At 36.6% G+C, this 25,204-nt stretch overlaps 1 protein-coding gene and 2 long non-coding RNA genes across 3 annotated transcripts in view; 1 reads left to right on the top strand and 2 right to left on the bottom strand.

Annotated features, from left to right (window-relative positions):
• The window catches only part of LOC145269518 (uncharacterized), a 101,584-nt gene that overhangs the window by 70,674 nt on the left and 5,706 nt on the right, over window positions 1-25,204 (bottom strand). The window lies entirely within an intron of this gene.
• The window catches only part of LOC145269519 (uncharacterized), a 49,839-nt gene that overhangs the window by 20,346 nt on the left and 4,289 nt on the right, over window positions 1-25,204 (bottom strand). The gene's annotated exons all lie outside the window — the stretch shown is intronic.
• On the top strand, window positions 762-19,710 carry LOC145269520 (uncharacterized). The gene is made up of 2 exons (XR_013865077.1): window positions 762-989; window positions 17,769-19,710. It is a non-coding gene; the product is annotated as an uncharacterized LOC145269520 (long non-coding RNA).

The raw sequence follows: 25,204 nt of genomic DNA, 5'->3' as shown, positions 1-25,204 counted from the left end.
GTCAAAAAACAAATATATTACAAATAAATGTTATCAAAGGCAAGATAAGTTACTTTTCTACCAAACTGGATAAGTTTTTAGTGTTTTTATTTAATTTAACATGTTTATTCAGCTCGAAAAACATACTGTGTTTACCGATGTATTGGAAAGTTAAAAATGGCAGCTGACTTTCTCTTTCACACGGTAAGTTTGAGAAAAGGAAAAAAATATACAAAATACTGTTAAAACCCCACCGAATATATGTCAGCCTATGTCACGGTAACATATATAGAGTGATTTTCTAACAGTATTTTGTCTAGTTTTTATTTTTAACTCCTTTTTCCAATCTTACCGTGTGAAAGAGATAGTCGGGCGACATTTTTAACTTTCCAATACATCGGTAAACACTATGTCTTTCGAGCTGAATAAACATATTACATTAAATAAAAACACTAAAAACTTATCTAGTTAGGTAGAAAAGTAACTTATCTTGCCTTCGATAACATTTATTTGTTTTTTGACAACTTTTTCGAATCTTTGTGTACAGTAATACAAACCCGGTTTCTCTTTCCGCACCACTATTCGTTCATTCACGTATATAAAAGTCAAAACAATAAACATATGCCCCTAACTTCTGGTCACGTGTCCAAGGGAGCGTTAATTACTTTCAGTGTCCATGCATGTAGGTCGTCCGCCATGTTTTTTTAGGGATTTTTGAAAAGTGCTAGGAATGTTAACCTCCGCCATTTATTTATTTGCAACACGTTTCGTTTTGTTTCTTTCTTTTTGTGTTGTTGTTGTTGTGTAACCAAATAAGGCGACATATTTGCGGTTATTTTTAAATTCGTTGCCATTGGTTCAACCTTGGCAGAGTAAAAGCGGGTAAAAAAACAAGTGAAATAAAAAAAAAAAAAAAAAAACGAAAAAAAAAAGTTTTTCGTCTTGTCAAATTTTATGGCGTAGTTTTTATTCTCCATAATTTTTCCCGTCACACACCGAATATGAAATAGGTTTGTATACATTTTGTGCGTGTGCTTATTCAAACTGGCACTTCTGTCCGCAATTAAAAAGTAAAGAAAATACACGAAAAATCTTTATGATATACGTACTTGCTATAGAACGCAGAAATCACATTCCAAAAATTACGTAAATCGATCAAGTATTTTTTCTTTTATTTAAAACTAAGAAAATCCAAATTGACAATTTTCCGCGATTTTGCTACTAAACTGCATTGAACGTATAAGGCTGATTTTTCATATCTCAACTTTGCATTGAGTTGTCTTCCTTCTTTATTTCATCGTATTTAACCATGGCGGACGAAAACACGGTACTACTACACAGTTTATCGCCGAAAATGGAGACGCCATTTTTTTCGGGCACCTGTTATCAGAATTAGAGGGATAAATCAGTATTTTAAACTATGACCGAAGTATGAAATAAATAACAAATAAATAAATAAACTAGATAATGATTACTTCCGGAAAGAACTAATTACGACGAGCCCCGGCCCCGGCGTAGTATAAACACCCACAATCTCCCATGTTAAGAACGGCTTTAGAAAGCCGTTCTTAACATGGGGGGGGGGGCACTTCACGGGAACGTGGACCCTGCGATTTTTTTCAATGTAATATGCAAATAAGATAATCTCTTTATTGTATTTAGTTTGCAAGAATCATACTAAATAAATCAAATTTTATGGAAAAGCAAAACAATGTCCGGGGCCGCCATTTTTTTTTAAAGGCGACAATTCAATTTGTGTAAACAATTTTTTTTTTTTTTGGCGCTTCTACACTATCAGAACAAAATGTTGTAGTCAAGATTTCAGATTAAAAAAAAAACTGATTTCTTCAGTGTTCTTTTTTTTTTTTTTTGTCAATTCTAATAAATTACAATGTACCAAATTATGCAATCGAAATTGCCTGAATATTATTGAATTATTAAAAAAAACCAAAAAAAAACCCCAACTTTAATCATGTTAGCAGGTAAATAATTGCGGCAATCTTGTTTTTATAAAATAAATTGAAACGAAAAATTGCCTTCTTTTTGAACTTTCCTGTGTCTTGCTTCAGCAAATACGATCGTTTTCTTCAAATTCTATTTTTTTTTTTCATTTTCTTTGATAAATAATTTTCTAACTTATCGATTTTCGTTTTTTTTTTTTAATATAATCATCTTAAAAATACGAGGAATACGTAGAAACCATTGTTTTCATGTGAAATTCTGTATCAAGATTTCTGAAATTTCGTCCTAATAGTGTAGAAGTGCAAAAGTTTTAAATCGTTAAAAATCGTAAATTTTTATTTTCTTAGCAAAAAAAACCAAAAAAAACTACTTGATCAATTTACGTGATTTTTGAAATGTGACCTCTTCGTCCCATGAGTACGTAAATCAATAAAGATTTTTTTTTTTGTATTTTTGGTGCTTCTACAGAATTGGGGCGAGATTTTGTAGTCGATAAATGGACTTGTGCGATAAAAAAACAATGGTTTCAATTGATGTTTTTTTTTTGTCAATTCCAATAGGTTACAATGGTAGCTTCCAAATTATGCAGTAAAAATTGCCTGAATATTACGGAATTATTGGTGCTTGTACAGTTTAACAAAGACGCCCAAGGATGGAATACTGCTGCCATATCTGGGCAGGAGCTGCTAAAAACAGCCTATCCTGCCTTGACAGAGTACAAAATAGACTTCGTGGCTTAATGGGGGATGTCCTTTTCTCTACCCTGCAACCTCTCTCCCACAGAAGAGACGTTGCGAGCCTATCCTTGTTTTATCATTATTTCCATGGCAGGTGCTCGTCTGAACTCCAATCTCTGGTCCCCCTCCCTCGCCAACCTTTCACGAAAAACACCCGTCTAGCTGAATTCACTGTGAAAAATTTTCCCCACTCTTTATCTGTGCCTAAATCAAAACGTAGATTCCATGAACAAAGCTTCTTTCTTAGAACTGCACGCCTGTGGAACTCTGTTCCGTCTGCCTGCTTCCCACCGGACTACAACCTGGATGTGTTCAAGTCCAACGTTAACAAATTCCTGGTGAACTGTACCCTTAAGTAAACACTTCATTAAATCTCCACACTAACGTACTGTACTTGCAATAACCCTTATCCCTGAGTGGCTTCCGGGCCTTGATAAGTGGTGACCACCGTGTAAAAAAAACAAAAAAAAAACAAAAAAACATTAAAAAAATGAAAAAGTAATGAAAAAGGTTATATTTTACGTATCCGTTCTTCTGAGCTGAAGATCTCAAAAAAAAAAAAAAATTCACTTAATTTGATCTGGTAGTTTTGTTTTACAGCGGAAAAAAAACGCGGTTTTATGACAGCACGTTGAAGGTCGTCATCTTGGATTTTTTGTAAATTTTGTTTGGATTTTAGAAACGCCACGGGGAAATAACTCAATTTAAAGCGCCAACACTCCCTCCCCATCTTTAATACTAGCTTTTCTTCCTAAAAATCGAACCTTTTGCTCGGTATCATAAAAAATTGTTTTTTTTTTGTTTTTTTTTCGCTGTAAAAAAAAAAACTACTTGATGAAATTAAGTGAAATTTTTTTTTTTTCAGAGAACTTCATTCCATAACGGATACGTACAATTTAAACTTTCTTCGATATTTTCATTTTTTTAATGTCTTGATTAAACTGTACAAGTACCGAATTATTAAACAAAACAATTTTGATGGTGTTAGCAAGTGAGAAATTACCGCTATTTTTATTTAATTCGAACGGAAAATTACCTCCCTGTTGAAATCTCCTGGGTTTTACGATCGTTTTCTTCAAATTCTATTTTTTTATTTTCTTTAAAACTTATCGATTTTCGTAATTTTTTTTGGATGTAATCATCTTAAAAATACGAGGAATACGTAGATACCATTGTTTTCATGTTATATTTACTATTACGATTTCAGATAATCTCGTCCCAATTCTGTAGAAGCGCATTTTTTTTTTTTTTTTTTTTTTTTTTTTTATAAGTACAGAAACCTTTTTAGGCATTAAAAGTATTTTTGGTGAATTCTTACTCAGCAATCACTTTTAAAATCACAACTTTTTTGCAGGTTTTCGGATATACTTATAGGAGCCATGGAATATTTACCAGTCGTAGGAACTGATCGTGGAGTTGTAACGGGATGTGCAGAGGTTGTAGTCGGGGTCACCACTTATAGTACTCGTGGCAAGATCACCACTTGCAGTAACTCACATGGTAGATGTTACCGCTCATAGGAACTCTGGCCAGGAGTCACTAATTTGTAAGAGTGTGAGTTGGCGTCCACCAATTCATAATTGAGATCTATCAATTTTTAGGACAAGGGAAGGGTTGCAGATGCAGGAATCACTTGAAGTCAAAAGTAGTAGAGTATCCGAGGGACCATTAAAGGTAAATTTAATCAGATCGCCAATTAATAGAAGGTTTTCACCAAGGCACTAGGTGTATCAGAAAAAAAACAGTTGTTCGAAATAACATTGTTTAAAAAAAGAATAATGATAATTTTCCATGATGAGAATTAAGGTAAATATGGATGGCCTGCAAATGTTGTCATATTTGGGCTGGTGCATCTGCTACTAGTCTCTCGCTCCTAGACAAGGTCCAAAAGAGAGTCTCCAACTTAATAGGTCCTCAACTGTCATCTAAGCTTCAGCCTCTGTCCCACCGACAAAATGTTGCATCCCTCTGCCTGTTTTACAAGTGCTTTAACAGTGAATGTTCTGATGAACTGCAAGCACTTGTGCCCTCGCAACGTAAATATCCTCGACAAACCCGGCAAGCAGCAAAATCCCACCCTGGCACAGTAGAGATCCCTAGATTTAAGAGAGCTTTCTACTCCAGTAGTTTCTTCCCCAGAACCGCTAGACTTTGGAATTCCATTCCGGGTCCTTGCTTCCCCAACTGTACTGACATGCAGAAGTTCAAGTGTAACGTGAACCGACATCTTGCTGCCCAACTCCCTACATAGTATCCCAGTAGCTTATGTATCTGATAGTAGTCTCTTACACCAAGGATGGAATACTGTTGCCATATCTGGGCAGGAGCTGCTAAAGACAGCCTATCCTGCCTTGACAGAGTACAAAATAGATTTCGTGGCTTAGTGGGGGATGCCCTTTTCTCTACCCTGCAACCTCTCTCCCACAGAAGAGACGTTGCGAGCCTATCCTTGTTTTATCATTATTTCCATGGCAGGTGCTCGTCTGAACTCCAATCTCTGGTCCCCCCTCGCCAATCTTTCACGAAAAACACCCGTCTAGCTGAATCCACTGTGAAAAATTTCCCCCACTCTATATCTGTGCCTAAATCAAAACGCGGATTCCATGAACAAAGCTTCTTTCTTAGAACTGCACGCCTGTGGAACTCTGTTCCGTCTGCCTGCTTCCCACCGGACTACAACTTGGATGTGTTCAAGTCCAACGTTAACAAATTCCTAATGAACTGCCCCCTTAAGTAAACACTTCATCAAATCTCCACACTAACGTAATGTACTTGCAATAACCCTTATCCCTGAGTGGCTTCCGGGCCTTGATAAGTGGTGATCACTGTAAAAAAAAAAAAAAAAGTGGCAATGTGCCTTGTTTGGGGTGAAAATGTAATAAAAAAAAAAAATTCAAGACTGGGGATTTTAACGCCTCTCAGTGGTGGAGTTTCATTGACATCCAATCTTGAGAAAGATGAGAGAAACTAGCATAAAAACTGAAATGAACTGATTTCATTTTTACGGCAAATCTTTATATAACGATGTTCTCGAATGCTCCAGCCTGTTTGCTGTATTACTACGCAGAGAAACATAACGTAGTTCCTTTGTTGCATGTGTGTGGGTGGTCAAATCACAACGTTGTGTGCCTACGTGTTCTGATACATGTGGCCGTTAAAAGTGGTGATTAATACGAAAATGTTTCTGCCGCAGATTGGTCCCAGCTGTATATAGCGGTCGCTACATACTGAAAACAAATACTGCAATAAACTTTGCTGCAAAAAAGTAGTTTTCTTGATACAAAGCAATGTAATTCCTTATTTTATCAGTAGTGGCCATTTTTGTCCACGCAAGCGCGCATATATTTGACATTGTTTTTGTCAAATATTTTTAATTTATATTATTAATAAATATTATAAAATGAGGAATAATTTCGAGTTAAAACTCTAGTTTCATTAATAGATAAACACGACATCAGGTCAAATTCGGTGGCCATTTTGTTTTCCATCCATCCAGTGCAGCCGCAGCCAAGATTGAACTCACTACATGAGTTTCTAGTGTAATTGAAATCTTGTCGGTAGCTGAATACTTGATGTTTCGCCAGGGCTATCAAGGGTACTTTTTATCGTGACACCATCACTAGATGGGTTGCCAACCATGGCTTAAGAGAGTCCCATCTACCCTTGAGAGAAGGATAGACTGTGCCAGTTTCTCAACCTTGTATATTAATTTCAAGCTCCTTGGCCTAACATTCACAGGAAACATGAGTTGGAACAATTACATCGAGGGCATTGCTAGAAAACTACTAACACCCGAAAGTATCCTGAACCTCTATAAGGCAACCATTCGCCCATGTATGGAGTATTGCTGTCATATTTGGGCTGGTGCATCGTCTACTAGTCTCTCGCACCTTGACAAGTTTCAAAAGAGAGTCGCAAATCTGATAGGCCCTAAACTGGCATCTAAGCTTCAGCCTCTGTCCCATCGACGAAACGTTGCATCCCTCTGTCTGTTCTACAAGTACTTTATTGGTGAATGCTCCGACAAACTACAGCACTTGTATCCCCTCGACGTGCATACCCCCCGACAAACATGACAAACAACTAAATCCCACCCCTTCAAAGTAGAGATCCATAGGTGTAAGAAAGCATTCTACTTCAATAGTTTCTTCCCCAGAACTGCTAGACTTTGGAACACTCTTCTGGGATTCTGCTTTCCCAACTGTACTGACATGCAGAAGTTCAAGTCTAATGTGAACAGACATCTTGCTACTCATCTCCTCTCATAATACCCCCGCAACTTATGTCCCCGATAGTAGCCCCCTACTTCAAAGTGGCACTGTGCCTTGTTTGGGGTGAAAATCGAATTAAAAAAAAAAAAAAATTGCAAATTCAAGCACAATTAAACAACGTGAAGGTTTCTATAATTTATCGCCATTCATAAATAAACTCCTATTAAAAAAACGTAATTTAATTTTAGACACAGATTAAATCTCTCTCACCATAGAAAACACTTCCTCTAATAACTAATGCATATAATCAGTCAATGCAGCTTGGCTCTAACTGTGCCGCAGGATTTGCCAGTGATGACAATATAAAGTCAGGCCACCTTAGGGACTTCATCTCCAGATTTTCTATTTACTCCCTTAGCCTTTCTCCTGATGAGGTAATCCCGCAAGGCAGTGTGTATTTATTTGCTTCCCCACTGAGCAAATTAGGCACAAGGCCGTTTTTTAATGTGGAGAGAGAGGGAGGGGGAGGGAAAAGGGGACCAGCTCCCGATGGGTGGGAAATGGGAGCTGGATAGTGACAATTGGTATGAAGGGTTGCCCCTACATTGACCAAGGCCTTATATGTGGGATTGCTCCCACATATGGTCTTTGCTTGCAGTATCTGCCAGAATAGATACTACACTTTGATCTTGTCGCCCATGCTGCACAAGGCGGCGGGGGCAGTGTTGGTTTATTTGCTTCCCCACTGAGCAAATTAGGCACAAGGCCGTTTTTTAATGTGGAGAGAGAGGGAGGGGGGAGGGAAAGTGGGATCCAGCTCCCGAGAGGTGGGAAATGGGAGCTGGATAGTAACTGTGGTCTGTAGGGTGATCCCTACATTGACCAAGTTCAGATATGTGGGGTTACCCCCACATATGGTCTTTGCTAGTCATAGCTAGTCTTTGCTTGCAGCATCTGCCGGAACAGATGGTATTTATTTGCTCCCCCACCGAGCAAATTAGGCACAAGGCCGATTTTTAATGTGAGGAGTGAAGGGGAAATGGGGACCAACTCCCCGGGGAGTAGGGGAGATGGATAGTGACAATTGGTATGAAGGGTTGCCCCTACATTGACCAAGGTCTTATATGTGGGGTCGCCCCCACATATGGTCTTTGCTTGCAGTATCTGCCGGAACAGATGGTATTTATTTGCTCCCCCACTGAGCAAATTAGGCACAAGGCCGTTTTTAATGTGAGGTAAAAACCAGCTCCCCTAAAAGTAGGCAAAAAGGGGGCACTCTGGTTACCAAAAATAATAATTGCCCCAGTATAGAGGGCCTCCCCTCCATTGACTGGTACAAATCATCTTAAGTGCAGCATCTGCCGGAACAGATGGTGTTTATTTGCTCCCCCACCGAGCAAATTAGGCACAAGGCCGATTTTTAATGTGAGGAGTGAAGGGAGGGGGAAGGGAAAAAGGGGACCAGCTCCCGAGAGGTGGGAAATGGGAGCTGGTTAATGGTCAGGCATGTGGGGTTGCCCCCACATCTCGTCTTTGCTAGTCATAGCTAGTCATAGCTAGTCATAGCTTGCAGTATCTGCCGGAACAGATACTACACTTTGATCTTGTCGCCCGTGCCGCACAAGGCGGCGGGGGGCAGTGGAGGTTCTCCTAGGTGAGCTACCATGCAAAGTTGACGAGCCTCAGTGCCACCTTCGCCTCTTTTTCCAGTTAGTATGAACAATTTCCGACGGCTTAGTAGCTAAACTACATAAGAAGGCCAGGAGCTTGACTTGGTTGTCAGAGGCTAATTGAGACGCACACCATGAGGGGATTTTTTAGGGAGAGGTAGCTTCTCCTCACTATCATCCTTGGTTATGACAACTTTTGAAACCAACAATAATACAATAACATAAAATAAAACATTAATCATTTGAACATTTATTGAATTAAAATAAAATTAAGAAAATCATTTTTATTTTTTTTATTTTTAGAAGGATTTTTTTTTTTAGAAATTTTTTTTGTTTTTTGAAAGATTTTTTGTTTTTTTTTAGAAACTTTTTTTTAGAAAGATTTTTTTTTTTTTAGAAAGATTTTGTTTTTTAAAGATTTTGTTTTTCGAAAGATTTTGTTTTTTTCGAAAGATGGTTTTTTTCAAGGATTTTTTTTTGTTATTTTTAAGAAGGATTTTTTTGTTTTTTTTTAGAAAATTTTTTTTTGTTTTTTTAGAAAGATTTTTTTTTTAGAAAGATTTTTAATTTTTTTTAGGAAGATTTTTTGTTTTTTGAGAAAGATATTTTTTTGAGAAAGATTTGTTTTTTTTTTTTTTGAGAAAGATTTTTTAGTTTTAGAAAGATTTCTTTTTTTTGAGAAAAATTTTTTTTTAATTTTTTTAGAAAGATTTTTTTTTAGGAAGATTTTTTTAGGAAGATTTCTTTTTTTTGAGAAAGATTTTTTTTAGAAAGATTTCTTTTTTTTTGAGAAAATTTTTTTTTGTTTTTTTTTTAGAAAGGTGTTTTTTTTATTTTGCACTACTGTAAAAGGAATAGGAAGAGCTCTCCTTCTCTCCGTTAGTCTGTGGGAAATCTTTCGGGCGTCGCTGAGAATCCACTTAGCCCCTCGATCAGGGTAATGTGCGGTCATGGAAAGCAGATGACTGATGTCATACAGATGCAAACAGAAATAATTCTGTTCATGGTTTCGTATTTCGACAGAAGATACCTCTGGGTAAAATGGTCAGGTCAATCACCCAGTGTGTGCATTGCTCGGACAGAAAGAAACTGCAACCTACCGTCTGTACTACTGCAAAGAAAGCTGTGTCAATGCATCAAACTTTTTATTAAAAAAATACCATGATAGGGTTCTGAATCAGAACATCTCACTTAGAAAAGATTACCATGATAGATAGATGGCACCCGATTGTCATCAAACTACTCTCCGACAATCAGTGAGGAATAACGGGAAAGATCATGGGTAGAAGGAGCAGAGTGTGCTTTGGGTCGTCACATTTCAAAAGTATCACGACCAGTATGAATTACAACATTCCATTGAGGAACACCACTGCTTGTTTACATTCAAAGCAAAGCCGGCGGTTTGAACTCCAAAATTTCGTTCGACTACCAAGACAAGAAAATCTAACTTTTGGTTTGAACACAGAGTTGTTCGACCACAAAAACGATGGACAACCGAGGTATCAATATACACATATATCTATGTGATACGTATCAAAGGTGTAAGTTTGGGTGGACACAACATTGACCATCTTTGGTATGCAAACGACACTATATTAATAGAATCTGAAGAGACCCTCCAACACATGATGGACACTGTGGTGGAAGCAAGTGAAAGTAACGGACTTGCTTTAAACATTTAAAAAACGGTAAGCATGACAGTATCCAAGAACACCTAAGCTTCAACATACTGGCTACAATGTACCAGTTAAACAAGTTGATAAATTCAAATATTCTGAGATACTGGATCACATCTGATGGAAGGTGCATAACTGAAATACAAAGTCGCATAGCTGTAGCCAAAGTTACCGTCCAAAGATGGAGTACTGCTGCTAAAAACAGCCTATCCTGCCTTGACAGAGTACAAAATAGACTTTGTGGCTTGGTGGGGGATGCCCTTTTCTCTTCCCTGCAACCTCTTTCCCACAGAAAAGACGTAGCGAGCCTGTCTTTGTTCTATTGTTATTTCCATGGAAAGTGCTCGTCTGAGCTCCATTCTCTGGTCCCCCCTCGCCAATCTTTTTCAAAAAACACCCGACTAGCTGAAACCACCGTCAATAATTTTCCCCACTCCTTATATGTGCTTAAATCAAAACGTAGATTCCACGAACAAAGCTTCTTTCTTAGAACTGCACGCCTGTGGAACTCTGTTCCGCTAGCCTGTTTCCCTCCCGACTTCAACCTGGATGTCTTCAAGTCCAACACAAACAAATTCCTGATGAACCGCCCCCCCCCAAGTAATCACACCTTATTAATTCTCCAATACTATTGTTACACTATCCCTTTGATTACTGTTCACACAATAACCCTTATCCCCGAGTGGCCATTGGGCCTTGATAAGTGGTGAACTCCATGTAAAAAAAAAAAAAAAAAAGAAGAGATTGTCATCAATCATGAACAACAGAAACATGAAAATAGACATCAAATTCAGAATACTCTGAACGTATGTATGGTCTGTTCTATTATACGGTTGTGAGTGCTTGAGAATCACCGACATCATGAGGAAAAAACTAGAGGCAACTGAAACTTTGTTTTTGAGGAGGATTTTGAAGATATTTTGGATAGAAAAGAAAACAAACCAGGAGGTATTAGAAATGGCAACCACAGAAAAGTCTCTAAGGAGAACTGTCCGAAAAAGATGAATGAGATTCATGGGCCATGTCTACAGAAAAAGCGGAATAGAACAGCTTAGCTTGATGGTAAAGGTCATGGGTAGAAGAAGCAGAGGACAACAGCAAGAAACATACGTTGACAGTCTGAATACCTGGCCAACATCAAAAATGAATTCATCCTCTAGGAAGAATGATAGATGAAGAGCCATAGCCGTCAATATTTGTACCAGGCAGGACACCACTTAAATGAATGGAATGTGTGTGACTTTTTCCCTTTTGTTTTAAGAAAACATTTGTAAAAATTTTTGTTACGAAATTTAAAATTCCAATATTTTCGTAACAAATAAAATATGAATAATCCTTTTTCTTTTTTCCATAATACATGTCCTCTCTGAAATTGCGATATTTGGTGTATTTCTATTGCACATGTTTTATTTTTAAAACTTTCGATAACTATGTGCTGAAATTCTACCTCTTAAATTTAAGACCGTGATTAATCTGGTCGTAAATATCGTGCACATGATAAAGCAGGGGAGGGTGGGGTAGTAGCACTAGATATATCTAAAGCTTTTGACAGAGTCTGGCATTAGGGTATTCACTATAAAAGCTAAATCATGCTGACAGATACTTTGTATCATCTAACTTAGACGAGAGGAAAAACATGTTTTACTTGATGGCTGTAGATCAAAACAATATATATGCAGACGTGCAACAAGTATTGACACTTGAACCTGTTCTTTGCTCTTAAAAATGAAAACAAAAAAGTTGCGGACTAGTGTGAAGGTGCAACTTTTTTGGTTTTGAGTTAAGATATTTGGAGAGCGTACATCAGGGGCAGAAAACTATTTTAGAACTTTCTTACAAGCTGCCTTAAATAAGTGTCCAGATGTTTTTTGTGTGAGCACTTATTAATAGTACACGCATGAAACTCTAGTGCCCCGTCACAGTAATCTCCTCCGGCTGCAATGCACTTGTTGTACCGTTCCAACAACTTGAATTAATCAGCTTGACCATCTCTCTGCTGTCATAACAATGTCTTTCTTTCTGATCTTCTCTGAGAACCCTTGGGCTAAACTTCTGTGCAAAAAACAGCCTATCCTGCCTTGACAGAGTACAAAATAGACTTCGTGGTTTAGTGGGGGATGCCCTTTTCTCTACCCTGCAACCTCTCTCCCACAGAAGAGACGTTGCGAGCCTATCCTTGTTTTATCGTTATTTCCATGGCAGGTGCTCGTCTGAACTCCAATCCCTGGTCCCCCCTCGCCAATCTTTCACGAAAAACACCCGTCTAGCTGAATCCACTGTGAAAAATTTCCCCCACTCTATATCTGTGCCTAAATCAAAACGCGGATTCCATGAACAAAGCTTCTTTCTTAGAACTGCACGCCTGTGGAACTCTGTTCCGTCTGCCTGCTTCCCTCCAGACTACAACTTGGATGTCTTCAAGTCCAATGTTAACAAATTCCTAATGAACCGCCCCCCCCTAATTAAACACTTCATCAAATCTCCACACTAACGTAATGTACTTGCAATAACCCTTATCCCTGAGTGGCTTCCGGGCCTTGATAAGTGGTGATCACTGTGTAAAAAAAAAAAAAAAAAAAATCTTCTGTTCCTTGCGAATAATTGCATTAATCAAACTGTGCACTTATTGTCTCTGTAGAATCACGACGGTCCTTATCCATGAAATTCTTTATTTGGCTAATCAACTCTCGTGTTCTGACTTCCTTATTCCGTCCACACTTCTCATCAACCCTTAACGACTCTCTGCCTTCCTTGAATCTCTTATGCCACTCAGAAACTGATGCTCGATTCATGCAAGTTGATCCAACAGCAGTTTGGAGCATTCCATATGTTTCTGTGGCATTTTTTCCAGTTTTAAAACAGAATTTTTATCGCATGTCGTTCTTCGAAAGTGTCCTCACGGCAAGATTGCATTTTTGAAATTCACCCGCTGTGAGAATCAGGCTTTAGTAGGGTGTATTCCAATTCCTACTGTAGCTGTTCATTTAAACGTAATATCATAAAAATTGGTCAGTCATCTCATAAGATGTACAGCAATAACATACTTAATTTTCAAGGGTCTACGGCAATTTTAAATTCTTGTACCAAAATAATCTGGAAACTTATTGAAAACAACTCATATATTTATTTTAATTCAGTAAATGTATTACAAAAACTTTCTCACCAACAACAAAAAAAAAACATTAATTCGAAAATTTCAAAATTTTGGCCTGTTACAAAAAAAAGATAAAAATAATCTCTAATTTGTGTCTAAAAAATTGTATTATGCTCCCCCAACGTGCATGCTTGTGACTAATCCAACAAGCAGCAAAATCCCACTCCCTCACTCTTCAGTTTTTTTTGTTTTTTTTTCCACAGACTGCTCCATTAATTTCCTCCTTCTTACCTGCTTCCATGATTGGTAACATGTAGAAGTTTAAATGTAATGTGAACAAATATCTTGCTGCTCAACTCCCTACATAGTGTAGACATGATTGCATATACTAGCCCTTTATGTTCAAGCGGTAATATATCTTGTTTTGGATAACATGGAGTAAAAAGAAAAGGCACTTGTGCATTACTGGTTTTTGAGCAATTTTTTGTGTTTTCATTTTTTAAGAACTCCTTCGAAGGGGAGACAATTCAAAATCACCCTAATCCGAAAAGTCAGTTTCGCGTTAAGTTTGGATAAAAACAAAACCAATGCACTTAATTAATATAATACCGCATAATTAGGCATTAATTATCTGAACTTTTTCTGAATTAAAATAACATTTAAGAAAAATTCGTTTTCTAAAAGTAAAAATACCCGAACATCTATTGAAGAAAATTCTAATAACACAATTAATGAACACATTAATTATCCGAACATTTATTGAAATTAAAATAAAATTAAGAAAACCTCGTTTTTGTAAAAAAAGAAAAGAAAAGAAAAATCACATACATTTCGATAATGCTTGTTCCAAACTATTTACAAATTTTAAAAGTCATACATTTTCATATGATGAAAACTTTCATTCGTGTCAAAATTTCCTTAATTTTATTTTTATTAAATAAATATTCAGATAATAGGATAACACATGTGTTATTTATTTTTTGTGTCACGCTTACATCCGAGTGACTGTCATTAAATTGTTATGGACTTCCATTTCTTGTAATGAATAATTTTATCAAGAATTCTTCATGAGTTTTGGTTTTGGTTTCAGCTGAAATAACTCTAGTTATATATATTTTTTCATAATTTCTTTTTTTTACATGGTAGTCACCACCACTTATCAAGGCAGAGAAGCCACTCGGGGATAAGGGTTATTGCGTGTACAGTAATCAATAGGATAATATTGTAGTAATCGTTAGTAATGGAGATTTGATAAAGTGTCTTACTTAAGGGGGCGGTTTATCAGAAATTTGTTTATGTTGGACTTGAAGACATCCAAGTTGTAGTCAGGTGGGAAACAGGCAAACGGAAAAGAGTTCCACAGGCGCGTACTTTATTCATGTAATCTATGTTTTGATTTAGGTATAGATAAAGAGTATGTTTTGATTTAGGTATAGATAAAGAGTGGGGAAAATTATTGACAGTGGTTTCAGCTAGACAGGTGTTTTTCGTGAAAGATTGGCGAGGGGGGGGGGAACCAGAGATTGAAGCTCAGACGAGCACTTGCTATGGAAATAACGATAAAACAAAGATGCTGGAGTTTGGTTTTGATTCAAGCTGAAGCACTGAAGTCATGGATATATATTTGTTTTATTTTTGAAATCACAACTTTATAATATATAAAAATTGATAGCACATTAACTCTAATAAATAATTTTCCCAACAATTCTTCGTAAGTTTCAGTTTCGATTATAGCTAAAGGAACTCTAGTTATATATATATATATATATATATTTTTTTTTTTTTCATAAGTTTTGGTTTCGGTTTCGATTCCAGCTGATGCACCCAAGTCATGGATATATTTTTTTTATTTTTGAAATGGCAACTTTATAATATATAAAAATTGATAGAAGATTAACTCTATAAAAATATATACGAAATCTGCAAGAATATCATATTAAGCATACTTTATGACCGGGCTATGCCGGGTGTCCCTGCTAACTTAGATAAATACTTTTGCAGTGTAGAAGACTAGGATATAATAATACCCTAACTCGCCACAAGAAAATAATGAAAAAGGAAACAAAAACTCAATTGATGAATAAGATAAACGTGTCGTTTATTTACTGTTGAAAGAATGAATGTTTTAGATATAACATGTGTTCATGTCCGCGCGGGTGTAACCATCGTTTGTTGCGGGACTGGTGGTGTAGAAAGAAAACGAAATGTGTGTTCATCTCACTATCGTTTGTTCGTGCGTGGGAAGAGAAGTGAGTAATATAGTAGAAATGAGAATGATAGTCCAGCGTGTAGACAAAGACAAAGGATAGTGGGTTAAGCTGTACGCCATGGTAGCAGTCAGCTAAAAAAAAACAGCCTATTCTGCCTTGACAGAGTACAAAATAGACTTCGTGGCTTAGTGGGGGATGCCCTTTTCTCTACCCTGCAACCTCTCTCCCACAGAAGAGACGTTGCGAGCCTATCCTTGTTTTATCGTTATTTCCATGGCAGGTGCTCGTCTGAACTCCAATCTCTGGTTCCCCCTCGCCAATCTTTCACGAAAAACACCCGTCTAGCTGAATCCACTGTGAAAAATTTCCCCCACTCTATATCTGTGCCTAAATCAAAATGCGGATTCCATGAACAAAGCTTCTTTCTTAGAACTGCACGCCTGTGGAACTCTGTTCCTCTGCCTGCTTCCCTCCGGACTACAACTTGGATGTCTTCAAGTCCAATGTTAACAAATTCCTAACGAACCGCCCCCTTAATTAAACACTTCATCAAATCTCCACACTGACATAATGTACTTGCAATAACCCTTATCCCTGAGTGGCTTCCAGGCCTTGATAAGTGGTGATCACTGTGTAAAAAAAAAAAAAAAAAAAAAAAAAGCTACGCGAAGGTATTCTCAGGGACAAGTTGTATATGTAGAGAGAGAAAGAGTGAGAATGTGTACGTACGGTCTGTTAGCTTTTTGCCCCACATAGTAGCTAGTGGTGTGAGGCACGCGGTCGGTCCGTAGACTGACCAACTCAAAAGCTGGGCCGAAAAGAAAGAAGCCGCTTATTGCTCTTTCTTTTATACTTGTTTCTGGTGGTCTTTTGCGCATGTGTGGATTTCCATTGAAAGGAAGTGACGTCGTCCATCTGTGTGCGTACGTGTACGCGTGTGTGAGTACATGTGTGTACGTTAGCGTGTGTGTATATACACGTGAATGTGAGTGTATGTATGCGAACGTGAATATATGTATGTGTGTGGACGTGTGTGCGTATGTATATGACAAGTAATATGGCTTGAAATGTGAATGTGTGTTTGTGTGAGACTAGGAAAGGCTCGCACAGCAGTTTTAACAAAAGAGCTACAATAACATCAGAGCATCTCCATTTACACTGAACATCTACAAAATGCCAACATCAATATATTACATATGAATGAGTCCCCTGTGGAATTACCCCGCTAGTTAATGTTTTATTTTGTGTTATTGTATTAATTTAGTGCATAATTTTTTGTTAGAAATTTTCAGATTTAAAAAAAAAATTTTCTTGTCTCCAAAGGAGTTCTTAAAAAATACCCCCCCCCCAAAAAAAAATGTTCAAGAACAATAATACACAAATTGCAGAAAAAAAATACATCGATGATCATGGTAGTTTTTTTAATTTTATTTTTTATTTTTTTTATTACATTTTCACCCCAAACAAGGCAAATTGCCACTTTGGTGTAGGGGGCTACTATCAGGGGCAACAACTACTGGGGTACTATGTAAGGATTTGGGCAGCAAGATGTCGGTTCACGTTACACTTGAACTTCTGCACGTCGGTACTGTTAGGGAAGCAGGGACCTGGAATGGAATTCCAAAGTCTAGCGGTTCTGGGGAAGAAACTATTGGAGTAGAAAGATCTTTTACATCTAGGGATCTCCCTGTCGGTGGGGTATTAGAATACGCCGACTGCCCCCCTGTAGAGGGTAAAAGTCCCTAAATGGGGGTCCTGGATATGACCTTAAACTATATCCAGTGGTGAGGCCCCAGCTTGTGGGCTTTGAGGAGTGTGGAGCCACCCTTTAATTACCATTTCTCCCAGGTCCACTCTGACCCAGAGTGGTAGTACCTGTTAGGGTCCCAACTATGGGTTAAATAGAAACCGACGTGAAAACAACAAATATATTCTATTAAAAAAATTTTTCTTCCGAATCTTTGGATTCGGCATTAAATAACCCGAAAAGGGTTGATATGCCGTAAAACAAAAACAACCAACCAACCAACATCTAGGGATCTCTACTGTGTGGGGGTGGGATTTAGCAGCCTGTCGGGTTTGTCGAGGGTGCTCACGTCGTGGGGGCACAAGTGATTGCAGTTCGTCAGAGCATTCACCACTAAAATACTTGTAGTTTTACCCATCATTCCATTTATATATCATGTTTTTGACATTTTTTCCTTTACTTTCTTTCAATTTTATTTTCAGACTAATTTCCTCGTTTAGCGATGACTTCCTCCGCTGCTTGTCACAAAGCAGCCCAGAAATTGGAAAAAGTTGAAGAATGGAATCTTCTTCCAGGATTGAAACCACGATGGATTGAATCGATTCACGTCACCGAAGACGATAACCACACGTTTGTTTGCGATTGGGGGAATCAATCGCTGATCGAACTGAACGAACTTGGAGAGGTTGTGACAGAATTTCTTTTCTGCGATGAAAAGAATCGAACCCTTTTTCCTTTTTTCTTCCCTGTCGACATGTGTTCGGTTTCACCTGGCCTTTTGGTCGTCTGTGGGGTCGTGAGGGGGTGTCCGGAAAAAGGTAAATTTGTTTTCTTTGAAAGACTCAGAAGGCCACCATTTTTGAAAGTTAAAGAAATTATTGAAACAGAAAGTACATTTTTCTCTTTGTGTGAATGGAACGGATCGATTTTTGTCTGTGATTTAAAGTTTAAAATTCATTCGTTTACGAATAAAGGCAAAAAATTGCACACAATCGAAATTGGTGGACTGACAACAACAGACCTGGGTTGTTTTTACCCCCGAATCCGTGTCGATCCCTTGAGCGGGAATTTTTGGGGTTCCACAGGGATTTCTTCTTCTTCTTCTTCTTCACCGGCTGAAATTGTTTCTTTTAATTCCGAGGGCGAGAAACTTTCTACGATGGAAAAAGGGGAAGATTTCTTTGACTTTTGTTTGAATAAATTTGGACATTTTTATTTCTCTACGAAAGAAGGAATTTTTACTTTCCTTCCCGACAAGAAACTTTGCTTCAAATTCGACGAACAATCTGAATTTCTTCCGAGAATTTTCGTTTCCGAGAATAAAATTTCTGTCTGTGTGAAAAATGGAGGGAAACATTTAATAAAAATTTTCCAAATGCTTTATTAAAAGAAAGACTTAACAACAGCTATCCTGCAAATGAAAACTCGACCCCCCCAAATAATCCACATTTTCTGAGAACATTCAAAGGGGACAACAGACCTATGTATCTTTGGTTGACAATTTGTACTGGTTCCATGCTCTTGAGACTGATAATTATTATAACATTGATGAATTCTCACGAGAATGAAACGCAGAATATTGTGTAGCTGTATTGCCGTATATATTTTCGTAACTTACTACCTAACTCTAATTATAATACATATCGTGAAAACTTGAATTGAACATGAAAACAGTATTTACAAATTAACGTGGTACCAAAAATGCACATGCACATTTTATGACCATTCTAGAAGTAGATATTGTTTTTAAAAGAGACTACCCCACCCCCCACCCCATGATATTACTTAATAATAATTTTAGTTAATTACTGTTGTTTTACAAAAGGTAAAATCGATTTTCTAAGTATTTCTTTTCTACCTAGCTGGCTAAGTTGTTAGTGGTTCAACTTATTTTAAAGCGTTTATTTAGTTCAAAAACGAGCCTACAGACCACATAATATTTAAAAAGAATTTACTGTTTTAAAAAGGGCAAAATCGATTTTTCTACCTAGCTTGCTAAGTTGTGGGTGATTTAACTTATTTTAAAGTGTTTATTTAGTAAGAAAAACAACAAGTCAAGAAGGATTTCTCCTCCATTAAATGAGGAGAGAAAAGGTGGTGTAGTCTCAGAGCAGATACTAAACTTTGCTACTACTACTAATAATAATAATAAGTCAGATCCTTATTGTAACCACTTGTGATGATATGAACATGTTAAAGGAGGCTCTGAATGGACACATAGATGTAAACGAATCTGAATTAATCGTGGTGGCAAAAAGGAAGCTGGATGATAGAGTCTTGGAGTAACTCTGTAAAAAAATCCCCACAAGCAATGGCACATCAAACTCAATGTAAATAATAGACTCTCATCGAGAACATCACATTGTACTGCCTAGATAAAGGTGTAGGGGAGGATGGCATTTTTATTAAAATTGGAAAACAAAACCAAAGTATTTTGTGATATTTTTTTGGATATCTGGTATAATCTATTATTTGTGATATTTTTTTTGGATAATCTGGTAGATAATTGGGCAATTTGGAAGCTTAACTCATTTGCATAAGGAAAGTAAATGTATTTTTACTAAGAATTCTTTTCAACAAAAAAATTTTTTTTTTTCAAGTAAATGTTCAAGTTGATGTAAAAAGTTTTATAACATTAATAAAAAAAAAAATGTAAAATACGACAATATTGTAATTTTTCTTCAACAAAAAATTCAAGTAATTGTTAAAAAAAAAATTTTTTTTCTTCCAACTACTTCAGTAAAATAGTTACCTCCCTTAGAAGAATCAGTTAAGATTCCGCATTACCAATTAGTGTCTAATTGATAATAATCCACTGAAAACATTGAAAAAAGATGAAAAGAAAAAATATATATAAGAGGGGTGTGATTTGTATTTGCCCACTCAAATAAATATATATATATATTTTTTTTTTTTTACATGGTGATCACCACTTATCAAGGCCCGTAAGCCACTCGGGGATAAGGGTTATTTTGTGTACAATAATCGATGGGATAATATCGTTGTATTAGTTGGTATTGGAGATTTGATAAAGCGTCTTATTTAAGGGGGCGATTGATCAGGTATTTGTTTATATTGGACTTGAAGACGTCCAAGTTGTAGTCAGGTGGGAAACAGGCAAACGGAAGAGAATTCCACAGGCGTGCACTTCTCAGAAAAAAAGCCATGTTCATGGAATCTACATTTTGATTTGGGCACAGATAAAGAGTGGGGGAAATTACCGACAGTGGTTTTAGCTAGACAGGTGTTTATCATGAAGTATTGGCGAGGGGGGGGGGCAGAGATTGGAGTTCGGACGAGCACTTGCATGGAAATAACAATATATTATATATATATATATATAAGTGATGGGACGATTCCAAAATTTTTCCTGATTCCGATTTTAATAATAAAAGTGCCCGAAAAAACGCAACTATCGAATGAGTTCATTAAATGGCGTCAATTTAAGTCTATTTAGGAAATGTTCTGATATTTGGAACTTTACTTATTGCAGAGAACAATGTGTTTAAGATATAGGTATACCAAATTTTTTATTTCAAAATCAACGATTTGTTTACGTCAGTTTTTTTTCTTTCTCTCCAATAATTTTGTGAAACAAAATTTATGAATAACGGACATGTTCATTTTTTTTATTATTTGCATCTCTCACCAATAATTTATATACACATAAATAAATCATAAATTCTTTTCATGTTATCTTGCATCTATAACGATGTCATTAGAGATACGGGAAAATTTAACTTAAAACCGTTAAAAGTTTTTTTTTTCTTCAACCCTGTAGATTTTTTTGTGGAAGGGGTGGAGGCAGACATATTTTTGTATGAACTTTTATCGATGGGATTTTTTTTTTTTTTTTTTTTTACACAGGCATCACCACATTATCAAGGCCAAGAGGCCACTCAAGGATAAGGGTTAAAGAGTGTACAGTAGAAATTGGAAAATATAGTAATCATTAGTAATGAAAATTCGGCAAATTTGTTAACTCATATGGAACGGCTCATCAAGAACTTATTTACGTTAGAACTTGAACACAACCATATTGTAGTCAGCCGGAAAGCAGGAAAACGGAAGACAATTCCACAGGCGTGCAGTTCTAAGAAAGAAGCTTTGTTCATGGAATCTACGTTTAGGTTTAGGCACAGATAAAGAGTGGGGGGAATTATTGATAGTGTTTTCAGCTAGACGAGTGTTTCTTGTGAAAGTTTGGCGAGGGGGGGGGACCATTTCTAACACTAAATAAATTTATTATTAGCAGACAATTTATTGATATTTTTTTTTTAGCCATATTATGAAAAACGTATTAATTTTACCTAAAACCATTAAGTTTTTTCTTAAACCTTAAGAATTTGTTGGTGGATGGGGGAGGAGGGGGGACAGACAGATATTTTGCATGAAGATTTATTGATTGGATTTCTAACATTGAACAAATTTATTATTGGCAGACAATTTATTGATATTTTATTTTTTTTAGCCATATTATGAAAATATTTTTTAATTAAAAATGTCTTAATATTTAATGAAAGATATTATATATATATATATATATATATATATATATATATATATTTCAACATATTGACACTATTTTGAATAGGAGTAAATGTGGTATTGTGGTAAGTGAAATGATCCCCACTTTCCCACATTTTTGATGCTCTTGTTCTATGTTATATTTTTTTGGCAAATAAATAATTCAAAGTGTAGTACCTGTTCTGATACTACACTTTACTTTTTTCTTTCCTTGGTCAGTGAAAAATCTTTCTAGATTGAGGCAATTTTTATTTTTGTCCCAATTTAGAATGACCCTTCTTGGAGAGCTGGAGTCTGTAGATTAAAAACCAACCTTGTGTCTCACTGAGAAGATAACTATAATGAATGACATAAGTAACAACGATTTTAAGAAAATTCGTCCATGGAAAATTTGAAGGTAAACAGTTTTTTTTTTTTTTTTTTTACACAGTGATCACCACTTATCAAGGCCCGGAAGCCACTCAGGGATAAGGGTTATTGCAAGTACATTACATTAGTGTGGAGATTTGATGAAGTGTTTACTTAAGGGGGCGGTTCATTAGGAATTTGTTAACGTTGGACTTGAAGACATCCAAGTTGTAGTCCGGTGGGAAGCAGGCAGACGGAACAGAGTTCCACAGGCATGCAGTTCTAAGAAAGAAGCTTTGTTCATGGAATCTACATTTTAATTTAGGCACAGATATAGAGTGGGGGAAATTTTTCACAGTGGATTCAGCTAGACGGGTGTTTTTCGTGAAAGATTGGTGAGGGGGGACCAGAGATTGGAGTTCAGACGAGCACCTGCCATGGAAATAACGATAAAACAAGGATAGGCTCGCAACATCTCTTCTGTGGGAGAGAGGTTGCAGGGTAGAGAAAAGGGCATCCCCTACTAAGCCACGAAATCTATTTTGTACTCTGTCAAGGCAGGATAGGCTGTTTTTAGCAGCTCCTGCCCAGATATGGCAGCAGTGTTCCATCCTTGGACGTACTTGGCTTTTATATAGATAGAGAATTGCATCAGTAGTGAGATATCTTCTGGAGCGGTAGAAGGATCCCACCATCTTTCCAGCAACCTTGGCAACAGACTTGATGTACGTGTTCCATTTCAGATCAGGAGTAAAGGTCAAACTCAGAAACTTGTCAAAACACGGGGCCTCATCCAGATGAGAGCCATCCATCCCAATTGATGCCAGATGGGGATCAGAGCATTAATGATGTAAGGATAGGAGTTTGGTTTTGGATGCATTAAAGGTAACCAGCCACGTCTTCGTCCACTGAACCACACGCTCGAGATCAGAGGAGAGAGAATCAGAGAGAACTTTGTCATTTACAGCCTTTGATGGTGTTGCCGTAGATGGTCGTGTCATCAGCATAGATGTCAACGAATGATTTAAGTATGTGTTTAGGGAGGTCATTGATGTAGATCAGGAAGAGAGTTGGGCCCAGGATTTACCCCTGAGGGACTCCAGCATTTATATTGCAGGCCTCCGATTTTTGTCCATCGACCACTACTCTTATGAGCCTATCAGAGAGAAATGATTTAATGATTGAGAAAACATTTCCAGTTATACCGTAGCTGGAAATCTTGTGAAGTAGACCCTTATGCCATACCTTGCCGAAGGCCTTTGATATGTCAAGAGCAATTGCCCTAGAAAGGAAGCCTTTGTCAAGAGATTCACTAATCCTGTGAGATATAACCGTCAGCACATCTGCGGTAGATCTTGCAGAGCGGAAACCATATTGTGTGTCACTAAGAAGGTTGTTTCTGCTGAGGTGCTTGACTATTTCTCTATTTAATATGGATTCCAGTTACATATGGTCGCTACAAATAGCCATTTGTTTCAGTCAATGAGACTTCCTCAGGTGACCTGGAACCCATCGACGCCACAAAGAAAATGGAAAAAAAATGAAAGAAATTGAACAACAAAAAATGGAGCTCTTCAAAAGAAAAAAAACATAAAAAGATCATAAAAAGTTACAAGCTCTTTAAAAGCAACGGATAAAAAAAAAAAAAAGGATAAAAATGGAAAGAATGCATTTCAACCTATTTGGTTGGTTGGTTGGTTTTGTTTTATGGCATATCAACCCTTTTCGGGTTATTTAATGCCGAATCCAAAGATTCGGAAGAAAAATTTTTTTAATAGAATATATTTGTTGTTTTCACGTCGGTTTCTATTTAACCCATAGTTGGGACCCTAACAGGTACTACCACTCCGGGTCAGAGTGGACCTGGGAGCAATGGTAATTAAAGGGTGGCTCCACACTCCCCAAAGCCCACAAGCTGGGGCCCTCACCACTGGATATTGTTTAAGGTCATATCCAGGACCCCCATTGAGGGACTTTTACCCTCTGCAGGAGGGCAGTCGGCGAATTCTAATGCCCCACCGAAAGGGCCTTCAACCTATTTGGAGATTATTTAAAATTAGATTAACAACTGGATATAAGTCTGAAATAATTCTACTGGAGCAGCAGACTGTATAGCAGAGTGAGTATGGGGGGGGGGAGGTTCTGTTTTTCACGTGTCAGGAAAAGAAGTTTGCAAATCTTTTCGTTGACAACAAGAGTCGCGTGTCAAAATAAGTTAAAAGGGGGGGGGTAAGAATGATAGAGAGAGAAGAGAAAGGAAAAGAGAGTTGTCGCTATAATAGAGAATGAAAGGTTAATAGACAAAAGCAGACATATTCATACCCAGACATACATCCATAAACGTACAAACGCACAAAACATGCGCATCCATACGTGCGTGTTTACATACCGATACACACACACACACACACATATATATATATACACATACATACATACATATATATATATACACATACATACATACATATATATATATATATATATACACATACATACATACATATATATATATACACATACATACATATATATATACACATACATACATACATATATATATATATATACACATACATACATACATATATATATATATATACACATACATACATACATACATATATATATACACATACATACATACATACATATATATATACACATACATATATATATATATATACACATACATACATACATACATATATATATACACATACATACATACATACATATATATATACACATACATATATACATATATATATACACATACATATATACATATATATATACACATACATACATATATATATATATATATATATATACACATACATACATATATATATATATATATACACATACATACATATATATATATACATACATACATACATATATATATATATATATACACATACATACATACATACATATATATATATATACACATACATACATACATACATATATATATATATATACACATACATACATACATACATATATATATATATACACATACATACATACATAC

The sequence above is a fragment of the Euprymna scolopes genome, chromosome 45 (assembly GCF_053919585.1).
Source record: "Euprymna scolopes isolate OS-2025 chromosome 45, ASM5391958v1, whole genome shotgun sequence".
NCBI classification, from domain to species: domain Eukaryota; kingdom Metazoa; phylum Mollusca; class Cephalopoda; order Sepiida; family Sepiolidae; genus Euprymna; species Euprymna scolopes.
The sequence above is the reverse complement of the archived record's forward strand: the minus strand, read 5'-3'. Positions and strand labels throughout refer to the sequence as shown.